This window comes from Podarcis erhardii (genome assembly GCF_964252035.2).
Source record: "Podarcis erhardii genome assembly, chromosome: 6".
Taxonomy (NCBI): domain Eukaryota; kingdom Metazoa; phylum Chordata; class Lepidosauria; order Squamata; family Lacertidae; genus Podarcis; species Podarcis erhardii.
In genome coordinates this window covers 69,160,232-69,172,500 of record NC_138510.1, presented here as the reverse complement: position 1 = coordinate 69,172,500, position 12,269 = coordinate 69,160,232, and the positions used below count along the sequence as shown (strand labels likewise).

Here is a 12,269-nt window from a genome sequence, read left to right as displayed (position 1 = left end):
AGCACATAATTAGGATGTGATCAGGTACTCAGTGAACCGCCCAAATTTCACTCCCTTTGTAGGAGTAATAGTAACAGGAGCAAAAATTTTCAAGTACCTGGCAGACCACAAAATGTTGCTGGTTGGGGATGGGGGTGGCGGCGGCGTGTGGATTTAGCTTTGTGGGCTACAAAGTGTACAGAACAGACATACTAAGCGTGTTTACTTGCAAGAAAATTCAGCGAATGTAAACAGTACTTAGTCTTTCCAGATTAAGTGTGTTTAAGATTACAGCCTTTGTACCCAGACTTGGATTAAGTACAGCCAGCTAAATCAAAGAGTGCTAAGGTCAATGAGCTCAGTGAAACTTTAGAGTTATGAAAGTAACAGCCCACATTTTTTTCACAGATCTGCTACTGTCTGCCATTCCCATTTGTCCTGTCCATTGCACCTGTGGGAGTTTGGAACATTCAAAAATGAATATTAACAATGCGGTATGGCTCCCCTTTATCACATACACAGCCCAACAGGACAATGACAATAATCCACCAACAGCATACAAATCAATGTGGCTAACCTGATCCAAAACACCCACCCACCTCACTCACACACGAAAACAAAGATCACCACAGCCAATCACAAGCAAACAATCACACCCTAAGCCAACTCCAACCTCTCTCACCACCAAAGGAACACAAGTGAACAACACAAGCAACGCTGACACCAAACTCTACATACATTAAACATAATAGAAACACCGCCACCCGACCCCACCCCCATCCATCTCCCCTCCCTCCACCCACCTTTCTTTTTTTTTCTTTTTTTTTCTTCTCCCCCTAATGCCTCAACAAGTGAAATGGATTTGTAAAAATGTTACATGGGGGGGGGGGAATACGAGGCATTACACTTACACTGTAAAACAAGAAAACCCTTAATTAAAAAAAAATAAAATAAAATAAAAAAAATTGAACAGTGCTAAACATTTTTTTAAAAAAATGTATCTGTGTTTTAATGCTGTTTTGACTTCCACAGTCTATTGATCTAGTTGAGATGTATGATCTAGTTGAGAATCCTGCATTTCAGGGGGTTGGAATAGATGACCTTTGGTGTAGTTTCCCACTCTACAATTCTATGATTCCATGGAAAGCTTATATGGCCAATGGGTTTATCTTTAGTAAGATAATGCAGAATCAAGTGAGCAGAGTTATTTAATTGTACCACTTCAGCTTGGTGTGTGGGTCATTTTTGAATGCTTTCCCACTTTCTTTTCTTGTTTCTTTTAACAACAAAAGCTCAAGACCCCGGCGCACCCCAAGGATAAATAAATACACACTGACACAGAATTTTAGCTTAAGGTTAATGAACAAAATTTTAGGCCACAACTTTATTCATAACAGCAATGTGAGCTTAGGCATTGGCAATAACTATATCTGATTCCTGCCCACCTTGAAGGAAGTCTGGAATGATAAACAAGCAAACAAGGGAGCTCCGTCGATGGCAACCAACTGAAGCTCACCCCGGGGTTCCCGGTGGGTTCTGGCATGGCCCTAGCCCCTCAAGCGGACTTCGGACCCATGGATTCCTTTACCGGAATATCCTTGTACCTGGAAGGGCAGTTGATGGCCACACCTCCCCTCCCCCACATCACAATAAGCCAATGCCTAACCGCCAAACCTTACAAAAGTTGTGATGATTGCTAAGAGGTGCGCAAAAACGAAATGGCCACTGCCAATTTGTCAAATGGAAAAAAATTCCTACCCAGCCCCTGTTCCAAAACAGGCGACCAACTGAAGTCCAGAGCAAGGTCAAAGCAGGCACCTAAAATACAGGGTGGGTGGGTAGGTGCTCGGCGTTCCGAAGCCAGGTGAATCCCCAGAAATGTGTCACCGCCTTTTATGCCCCCACGATCACACCACCAATCTCTGATTGGCCAATAGGCAATGATGTGATTGTGGGGCTCTCACGTGGGCTGGGCTCAATCTCCCACCTCCTCAAGAATATTAGGGTGGGGCAGCTTGGGCCCGCACGCAACGCAGACCCTCAATTAGGAGGATCCGATTTAGCGTAACCATCTTTTTGGAATCCTAGCTTATTGCATGCTTGGATATTTTAAAATGGAGGTCATCCAACCCACTCCTGTACTTTGAAATGGTATACTTCAGAATTCTACTGCCTCATTCTGCCCCTTCATTCTGTATAATAGGTAGAACAGTTCTCAGTACTTTTAGTCTATGAAAAGGCTGTTGACATGATATTTCAGGCTACTGTTTTCTCTTAGTTCACAGTGGCCGAGCTAGTTCTGCAGTTTCTGTTAGAGGAAAGATGGCCTTTTTCAGTTACTAATGCTGAGTCGTTCTTCCCTATGTATCATCCTCGCCCAGTGATTCAAGACTTTCCAACTTCAAGCCTATATTTTTGCAATAAACTCTACCAGGTTAGTCAGTAACTGAAACTAAGCTGGAATGTAATGGCCTGATGGTCGTCCTCTTTCTAACATGCAATCTCTAGCTCTCCACTGATTGTCTGTGGGTTGAAATATAGAATTTAAGAAGTCTACAGCACGAGAGGGTGCTTCCCAAACAGTATTTTTCGGAGCTGATAACAGCATTAACAAACTGAGGTGCAGCCCTTACTTAGCAGCACTGGGATGCGGACTCTATTTCTGAGAATTCTATTTCCTCCTCTTTTTCAAAAATCCTAAATGGCCTAAAGCATACAGAGCAAGACTTTGTAGTCAGTTAGGATGTAGCCCCTCATCTCTTGCCATTTCTGCAGGGCCTGGTTTCTCTCTCTCTTAGATCAAAACAAAATGATTATGCTGAAAGTTTTGATTTGAAAATAGTGACCAATGAAAATTGGGATAATGGAAATTTACCTTTACATCCTATACATGATTAGTGAGAAGTAAGACCCAGTGAATTCAATGGGGCTGGATAAGTACACACATTATTTCAAATTCTGAAATTTTGCAACGGAAGTCTGCATTTTACTTTTAATTTTGCTGCATTGGCAGTGGAAGAGGTCACTGTATAAAGTGCATTCAAAATAGTTCTCTATTATATTTACACACATGCACCCATAATTTCTCCAGAGCAAATGTCTCTACTCAGTTTGAGGAAAGCTGAGATCTGGAACTCCTTGCCACAAGGGAAACTCTGTGGCAATTTCCAGAGATGAGTTAGATAACAGTAGAAAGGGAAGTCAGTAATTTTCTGCTGAATATGCCAACCTCTGTCACCACCTGTCATCTCTTTGTGAATACATCTGCCCCTGTACTGCTCTTTTATGACTGGTAGGCCTCAGTAGTTTTCAGCCATCTCGTGCGCCTTGGGGGTAAAATGCGCTAGCTAGAATATTTCCAGAAATGACCTTTTTTGTGAACCAATCTTTAGAATTCATTGAATCTGTATGATGATCTTGCCCTCCAGATGTTCTTGGACTCCAACATCTATCAGCACCAGTCAGCATAGCCCATGGTTAGGGGTAGTGGGAACTGGGGTCAAGCAAAATTCAGATGGTCACAAATTTGGCTGCAGTTGCTGGCCCTCCCCACTTCCCTAGCACAGTCTTGAATAACTCTTAAGATGTTTTGTTAAGATGTTTTAATGAGATGCTTTTTATGATTAAGATCATAGCTACACTCTATTCTGGCTAGGATTCAGCCACTCAGAGGCCTAAAGCAATAACAAGAGTCACAGTTGTTTAAATCGTGAAGTCCTTCTAGCTTTTCTACAGTGATCCATGAACTCTGCTCTCTACAACTCTCAGCTGGCTCCTAAACTTCGAGTATATTATGCAGAGCAACCAGTGAATCAGCAACTTTTTACAGTAACATATATAGACTCATGCATGTCAATGAGCTTATGGAATAGCTAAAAAAAGGTGGGGAGCTAACCTTCAGAACTGGTTGCAAAGGAAACAGAGTGAATGTATCTCCCCCTCCTTTGGATTTCTAAAGGAAGAATAGATTTACAAAGACATTTTTAAAATATTCTGTAAAAAAAATATTTTCCATTAAACTTGAATGATTCTACAAATATTTGTTAAGCTGGCTTTCATCCTCCCATAGCTTTTGGTGTTTTTAAATTCAGTTAACTCCTAATCAATCTTCCTGGGTTCTCCCATATTAGTGACATGTTCAAGAGAATTTGTAAAGATCCCTCAACAAGAGCTGGCTCTGATCTGAGCCAAGGAGAAAGGAATGTTATCAAATCACCAGCGCTACTTCTAAGGCTACATGACCTGCCCAGACTTGTTACAGGGCTGATGCTTGTTTCTCTAGGAGTGACGAATGCCACAATTTCCAGGACTACAGCCAAACTAGATATGATGTTCAATGTGTATTTGCATTTAACATGCAGCTATATATATATATATATATATATATATATATATATATATATGCAGGTTTTGGTGTCCTCGGGTGTCTTCCCGTGTAAAAGTTGGGGTGTCTAGGCGACGTTTCGACGAGGTCTCACTCGTCATCTTCAGGCTGGTGCTTTCGGCTTCTTGTTACTGGAACAGAGCAGGATCTCAGTGTTTGAGTTCCTATAAATACTGTAGAGGGGGTGCACCACACCCCCTCTACAGTATTTATAGGAACTCAAACACTGAGATCCTGCTCTGTTCCAGTAACAAGAAGCCGAAAGCACCAGCCTGAAGATGACGAGTGAGACCTCGTCGAAACGTCGCCTAGACACCCCAACTTTTACACGGGAAGACACCCGAGGACACCAAAACCTGCATTCCTGTACCCATGAAAATCTACGAAAGCATATATATATATATATATATATATATATATAAATAGTACCAGCAGCTATGGTAGTGGTATAATTATCAGCATTCCAGCAGGCCAGAGAGGGGATTTAACTCTTTCATGTGTTATGGCCCTGAGAAAGATGACTCCTCCGAAGTTGGTATTTGCTTTGGAGAGAAATCCACCACGAGAGCCAATGGGGACATCCTTTCCAATGCAGGGAATTTCTGGCTATGTATCATATCCTTTGAAATGGTCTATGACGCTTGTCTTAAATAGGTGGGTTGGGATGCATTAGTAGGTTGTGGCCGGATCCAAGGTGGGTCACAACAGGAACACTGCCGCCATGCAAATATAAGGTAAAGAATTAAGAAACGGGCCCTCTAATGCATGTTTGGGTTAAATGCGGGCCCTGGATCTGAAAAGGTTGAAGATACCTGGTCTACAGCAGGGCTAGGCGAAAGGTACAGTAGATGGGAATCTCCTTGTAGATTGCAATGATGGTTTCTAGTAGAATGACAAGGATCTTGGACTTCCAATTGTTTTACAGTACCAACAACAAAAGTGACTTTTGTTTTCTAATTTAGGTTGTTAGAATCAGTGATCTGTAGTAACCTAGATGTAGTTTTGCAAGCATATAAGCAGGCCATCCTAGGGTATGTAGTAACACAGATACAGTGGTATCTCTGATTGTGAATGGGATCCATTCCAGAGCCCCATTCACAACCTGAAAGGAACTCAACCCGTGTCTGCACATGCACAGGTTGCGATTCGCGTCTTCTGCGCATGCACGTGATGTCATTTTGCACGTCTGCACATGTGCAAGCGGCAAAACCAGGAAGTAACCCTTTCCGGTACTTCCAGGTCGCCGCAGGACGCAACCTGAAAAGATGTAACCTGGAGCAAACGTAACAAGAGGTATGACTGTATATAGATATAGGCTATGCAAGTTGTCCTGGTGTACATATAGGTAATTAACCCTCTAAGCCACAGTTTTGCATTTGGCTCCAATCCCAGCCAGTATTCCATATTCTGTACTAGTATCCAGTTGATAGATCTTACAACTGTAGTAAAACAACAACAAAAACAAAGTCCATCCTAAAAGCCTACCCCTAATATACAAAGAAATGCATATTTTACAGCAAGGCCAGAACAAGGTTTCAAGGGGCTTGTTAGGCTCTGGCAGCAGACAGTAATGGTGGAAGTCCAGCAGCGGCTGTGAAACATGTGACCAGACTTCCCAGTGAGTCAGTGAAAACAGCTATTTTCATTTCCCCACAAGGCAAGGCCCAGGAGTCCAGCCACAAAGTCTCAAAAGTCACTTCAGTACTGTTTCAGGCCTGCCTAACAAGGCTCCCAAATGTGAGAGCAACATTGCTCACTGCCGGGAATACTAAGTGTGTCATGAGGATGAGAGGGCAGAGTGGCACAGCATGTATAGAACAGGGCCCATATGTACTCTGGAGTAGCATCTGTCATGCCGGGATAGTTTGGTTGTCTGTACAACCCTGACAAGTGGTACGGAAGATTTCGCCACACATTGGGGTATCACAGCAGAGTGTGTGGTTATAATAGCCACCTGCATAGTTTGCTTCAGAAATGCCATTCAAACAGAACTTCAAAATAAAACAGTTTTGAGGGAGCTGAATTTGCCCACCCCAAAATGGCAACTGTGGGTTGATTACTCCTAGCTTCAGACAGATTGGCATAGGGTGGCCAACTTACTGTCATTTTTTAAAAAATGACTGTAGTTCCAAAGTCATGAGGTACCACTTTCTGGGAGGTTCTTCCCTCTTTGTTTGCCTGTACTGGCAGCTAACAGCTGGAAGTGTCCAAATAAAACACGCCAAGTGGGCAGGGAACATGCTGAGTCTGTAGGACGCATACATATTTTTGGTGTGCTTCCTGCAGTTCAGTTCACCCCACAAATCCTGGATGTGTGGGAGAAGGTGAGTTGGCCATAGACTCACAAGCCACCTACTCATCCCAGTGCTGTCAGTTTTCTGAGGAAGCAGTTCCACGAGGTAAACTAAACACCCCTGCTGTTCCTTGAAGTAAATTCAAATGAGCCTTGCTAATTTGCTCCAAAGAGTCCAAGTCAAAAGCGTAATGAAAGAGTAGCATTCTGCTGAGATCCCTACATTGCTTCACTAAAGAGGCAAAGATTAAAGGGCAACATTCCCTTTGCCCTCCTGGTAAAACTCTTATTACTAAGGCAAAGGTAATCAATCAAGGAGCAGCTCATGAGCTTTAAATGATTGCTACAGGGGGGCAAGAAGGAATTGTTTCTTCCCCAATAGCTCCGTGCACTTCACTACGCACTGGATGGGACTGTGGTTGGCAAACTGATTGATTGATTATTGAAGTGTTTGGTTGTGCTCATTGCCATCACTCAAAGCATGGCAGGCACTGGTGGGGGGCACTGAGGGGGGCTACCACTTGAGACTGCAGGTGTTTTTTTTGTTTTGCATTTTTGAATAATCGAAATGTGTGTGTGTGTGTTTAAAGAAATCTCGCTATACTGTAGTGTGAAGTGGGAAAAGCCTGGAATTCAACCATCCCAGGCTATCACTTCATGCTGTGTGATGTATATAGAATCATAGAACCGCGGGCCACATAAAGCTAAGCCATGATGCTTGGTTTATTTGGCCGTACTGTGCATGAGCACTCCCAACTCCTTTCCTCATGTGAGCAGGTGCACAACCCACAAAGGAGCTAGCTTAGTGTTAACTCTGGGTTTAGTTGGCCATAGCCAGCCTTAAACTAAAACGCTAGCCAGCCTTAAACCAAAGTTTCTTGTTGGCTTGCAAGTCAGTTTGTTAGGGAAAAGCAAACAAAAAACCTGGGTTCATACATTAGAGCAGTGGTGTCCAGTGCCCATTGGCTGAGCTGGCTCAGCCATTAGGCAGGGTGAGGATGCTGCCTCAGGTGGCAGAAGCCCCCTCCAAGTGGATCTGTTTGGTTTTTATTGTATTATATGTTGAAAACATTTCATTAAAAAGTTATTGGGGGGGGGGAAGAGTCCTTTACAGTTATACCTCGGGTTGAATGTGCTTTGGGATGAGACGTTCGAGTTGCACTCCGCGGCAACCTGGAAGTAACGGAGCGCGTTACTTTCAGGTTTTGCCACTTGCGCATGCGCAGACGCTCAAAATGACATCTCGTGCATGTGCAGAAGCGGCGAAAAGTGACGCACGTGTGTGCAGACGTTCCGTCACTAGTTACGTTTGCTTCTAGATGCGAACGGGGCTCCGGAACGGATCCCATTCGCATCTAGAGGTACCACTGTACTTTGAACTGAGGAGGACACACCAGGAAGTGGACAGTTGGAGCAAGGTGGTCCCTGCATGAAAGGCAGGGTAGAAAGGGTCTCCCAGGGTGAGAGACTGGGGGAAGAAGTAAGCTGAGAAGTAAGGTGAGATGATACAGATGATATAAAGGGCCTTATAGTTATTCTCTCTCTCTCTCTCTCCTCTATTTTCTCTTACTTTTTAATTTATTGCTTTTTTATTATTCTTGTTCTGTAGACTAGTCTGGTTTTTATTGTATTTCATGTCAAAACACACACACACACACACACACACACACACACACACAAACAAACACACACACACACACAGTCCCTCACCCCAGTGGCATTCTCACAGGCTCCCTGTCTGTCCTGCACCTTTACTGGTGGCAAAGTCGCAGCGCCATTGGTGACAATTTTGGACAAGATTGTGTCAGTTTTAGGCAAGATTTCACCCAAAAGCAATGCAATTTTGTCTGAAATTAGAGCCGTCCAGCACAGGCAAAGTGTGCAATGGCAGATTTGGTGGTGGGAGCAGTGGCTGTAGCAGCAAGGCAGGGTGGCACTTCCCATTTCGCCTCAAGCAGCAGAACGGGACACGCTGCCCCTGCCCATTGGGTCTGGTAGGGTGGAAGGCAGGGAGATCAAGAATGGATGCAGGTAGGGCCAGTGACAGGTAGAGGCTGGCTGAGGGAAGGCTGAGGTTGGTGGGGCATTGCCTCATTCATTGCAATGGACTACCGTCCCCTGCTAGCACCATTCAGAAGCTCAAGCACGGTATGGCTTAACAGACCAAGCTTCATGGCTTTGTGGTAGCAGCCAACTTTGAAAGGACCTCATAGGTCGTCTAGTCCAATGCCTGCTCATTGAAGGAAACCCAGAGCTAGGGAGCTCAATTCAATATGTAGCTTGAATCAACATTAAAAGCTGAGATTGATTCTGTGCTGCGTCTTTTATGGCCAAACAGATGTATTTCTCAATGTTCCTTCCTCCCATTCATTAGCTCCTTCTCTCTTATATTTAGAAGTCACTGCTCATTTCCTGAACATTTTCCATGGCATTGCCTTTGTGCCACATGTGAGTATCATAGGTTACAGACTGTTCCATTAGGTCCATTAATATAATAAAAAAGACTGCCTGATTAATGGCATATATAATCTCCTTAAGCGCACACGTGCACACACACACTCACACACATGCAGTAAAGTAAACAACTTCTTGTCTAAAGCTTTGCTGATGTTATGGTGCTGTGCCGATCACAGGGGAAACAATTCCCCCTCTTTGGGACTGAACTAAAATTAGGCCCCACCTGCATGATGTTAATAAAGTCTTCCACAGCTGCATCCTACATACAAGTTCCGCAGATTGCTTTTCGGAAAGCTGCGTACATCTTGAAAACAGAGTCATTAAAAAAAAATTAGCCACCTTTTTGCCGAGCGCACCCCTCCCAATGCATTATTAATGATAAATAGAAATTATTATCATTTTAATCATGCTGACGAGCAATCTCAGAAATAGATCCACTTAGAACCTAATTTGGTGCCTGCATTGCTCTGTATTTAATCACTTCGCCCCCCCCCCAAATGTAGGGGGCAATAATAACCCTTAAAAATACAGGACAGGAATTATATCCACACTATTCCTCCCCTGAGCAAAATGATCTCGAGACAGAGAATGAAATCAGGGAGGTATCCAAAAGAGATGAAGTCATAGTATGGTGTGACTTCAATGGCCATCATGTAGATGCAGTAACTGCATCTTCTGGTTATGACAAAGAGGTAAAGTTTCTAAACAACAGCTTGTCATGGAACTGACCAGACCTTGGTCTTAATTTTAAGTGGTGAGCAGGACTTAGTGTGATATTTTTGTAAATGGAGTGCTACCAAATTCAAGTGGACAAAATTTTAATGAAATAAATACAATTGCTGAGAGCGTCCAACACAGTCACACTTGACTCGAAACGGATAAAATTCCAAAAACAATGAGAGGACTGTTAGGTTGAAACTAATGCCAAGTGGGTCAAATCTCTCAAGTGTGTATGGGTATTATTCCAAATCACAATAATAAAAGCTCTGCTATAATGTATATCACAGAGCAGGGAAGGTATCACATCCAAAAGGATGTATGTGTGGTTAATGTGCAAAGTCAAGAAAACGGTTAGAGGGAAGTCTTCCTTTGCAAAATGGAAGTCTTATCCAAATTAGGAAAACAAAAAGGAGCACAAACTTTGTCAAAAGAGATGCAAGCAACTAGGGGTGCAAAGGGGTGGGTTAGAAGTATTTAAGGGCCATAGAACCATAGAAATGTACAAATGGGTTGACCCAGAAGGGCATGAGTAGAAGGGGACTTTCCTGCCCACTGCTCCCCTTGAGCCTCTCTGAAAAGTCTCTCTCAAGGGTTAGGGACCCTGGTAAATGGGGTGGGCTGTGGTTCAGAAAGTGCAAGATAAGCAGCACCCATTATTTTGGCACCGGAGGCAGAAAATTCCACAAGTACCTCTTCCCTTCCCTAGCACAGCAGGCATTCAATCAACCAATAAAAAATGTATTCCAAAATCAGCTGTCTGAAGTGGCTACCTCACTCTATCTAATGGTAGGGCCAGTCCAAACACTATTGTTTGTGGTGCATTAGAGTAGAGCAACATAAACAGAAAACAGATGTCTGGGTTGGGGAGCTTATAGACTACATTGTGACAGCGAGAGGCAAACACCAAAGTCTTGTGTCTCTGAAAAGAGTAACAAATTGATTTGGTACATGCAGGTTTCTTCCCTATTACTCTACAATACATTTGCTAGCATAGATGTCTCAATACTGCACTCTTTCTTGCTTTTGTTGCAACAGGACTAACACAGATACAACAGTGGAGGAAATGGCAAATGGAAGCAGGGAAGGCACAAAAGCGAGAGCCAAAGGTAACAAGGAGATGAATATGGGCAGATGAAGGTCACCTCCAGACTGTCAGCATTTCACAGAAGGAATTCAAGCACATACTAGAAATGTAGATTTGTGCAACTAAAATGGATTCCAGCACTCTGTTGCACTAGCACAATAGATCCACGTTTTTTTAGAATTAGGAGAGTGAGGGGAAAATGCATTGTAAAGTGTGGGATGAATGACTGATTAATGGGAAGACATATGAGCACTGCACAAGCAAATCAGGATGAATGTTCATTGCCCTGCAAACAAATCAAAATGAATGTTCACTAAAAGCCAGACCTAGTCCAAGCTTTGCATAAGCTTTGAGCAAGTGAGTCAGGATGAATGCTTGATTAACAGGTCATCTGGATCTGGCAGCAGACATCATATGCACTCACGTGCATAAATAGGGGGAAGAGGAATAAGGGATATTTAAAATCCACCAGCCTTATAATGGAACAGAATGCTGGATTTATAACATGAGAAAGAACTGAAATTTCTGTGTTTGGTCTTCTTCACCTACCCATGTGTGTTCTCTTAAAGCATTTCCAAAAATTACTTTTCTTTTTTTCATCCCTCTTAGCAAGCCCATTATCATTTAAACATAAAACCTGGACTGAATGGCTATGAGATGGTTAAATTTGCAAGAATGAGACATAAAGTGCAGAAATATGTGCAGGTCAGGCACTGGACAGCTGGTTGTACTCAAAATTAAATAAATGAGAAAATGTGCTCTCAAAATTAAGTCTCTGTGATTTGCAGTCTCATTAATTATCAGCCTGGCCTAGCTGTAAAGCAATGTAATTGGTATAATTTTGTTGGTTGTTGTTAAAAGGGACTCAAGTTTGACCCCCTGGTTAATGCCATAATTTATTTCCCATTTTAGGATATTATAGCATGTCAGTAATTTAATCAAAGAGGACTACCAACTGGCATAGCTCAAACAAACAGTTTGTTTACTTGTGCTGCCCAATTGCTGCTAAGAAAGAAAGAAAGAAAGAAAGAAAGAAAGAAAGAAAGCGCTTAAACTTCAATTCCTAGACAGTGCCTGCCTCTCTCTCTCCATTGCAAGCCATTAAAGACTTGACTGCTTTCTGAGATGGAGCAATTCTAGAGCACAATATCACAAAGGATTCTGCACAGCAGCAGATGGGAGGGGACCCACTTAGATAGGTTTCACTCACTGGTAGTAGCCCAGGGGGAAAGTGCATCCAGCCAGCTGCACGGGCTCACTTCATGGTATAACTTTACACTATTTTCTCTCTAAGTCGCTACTAATCCCCTGGGTTTACATGTTTTTTTGGGCTGCATCAGAGAAAAGCAGTG

At 43.0% G+C, this 12,269-nt stretch overlaps 1 long non-coding RNA gene across 1 annotated transcript in view; it reads left to right on the top strand.

Annotated features, from left to right (window-relative positions):
• Window positions 1-11,688, top strand: part of LOC309343993 — a 57,312-nt gene extending 45,624 nt beyond the window's left edge. The window contains exons 2-3 of the long non-coding RNA XR_014157501.1: window positions 9,052-9,104; window positions 10,869-11,688. This is a non-coding gene — a long non-coding RNA (uncharacterized lncRNA). The remainder of the gene's footprint in view (window positions 1-9,051; window positions 9,105-10,868) is intronic.
• Window positions 11,689-12,269: the final 581 nt, after the last annotated feature.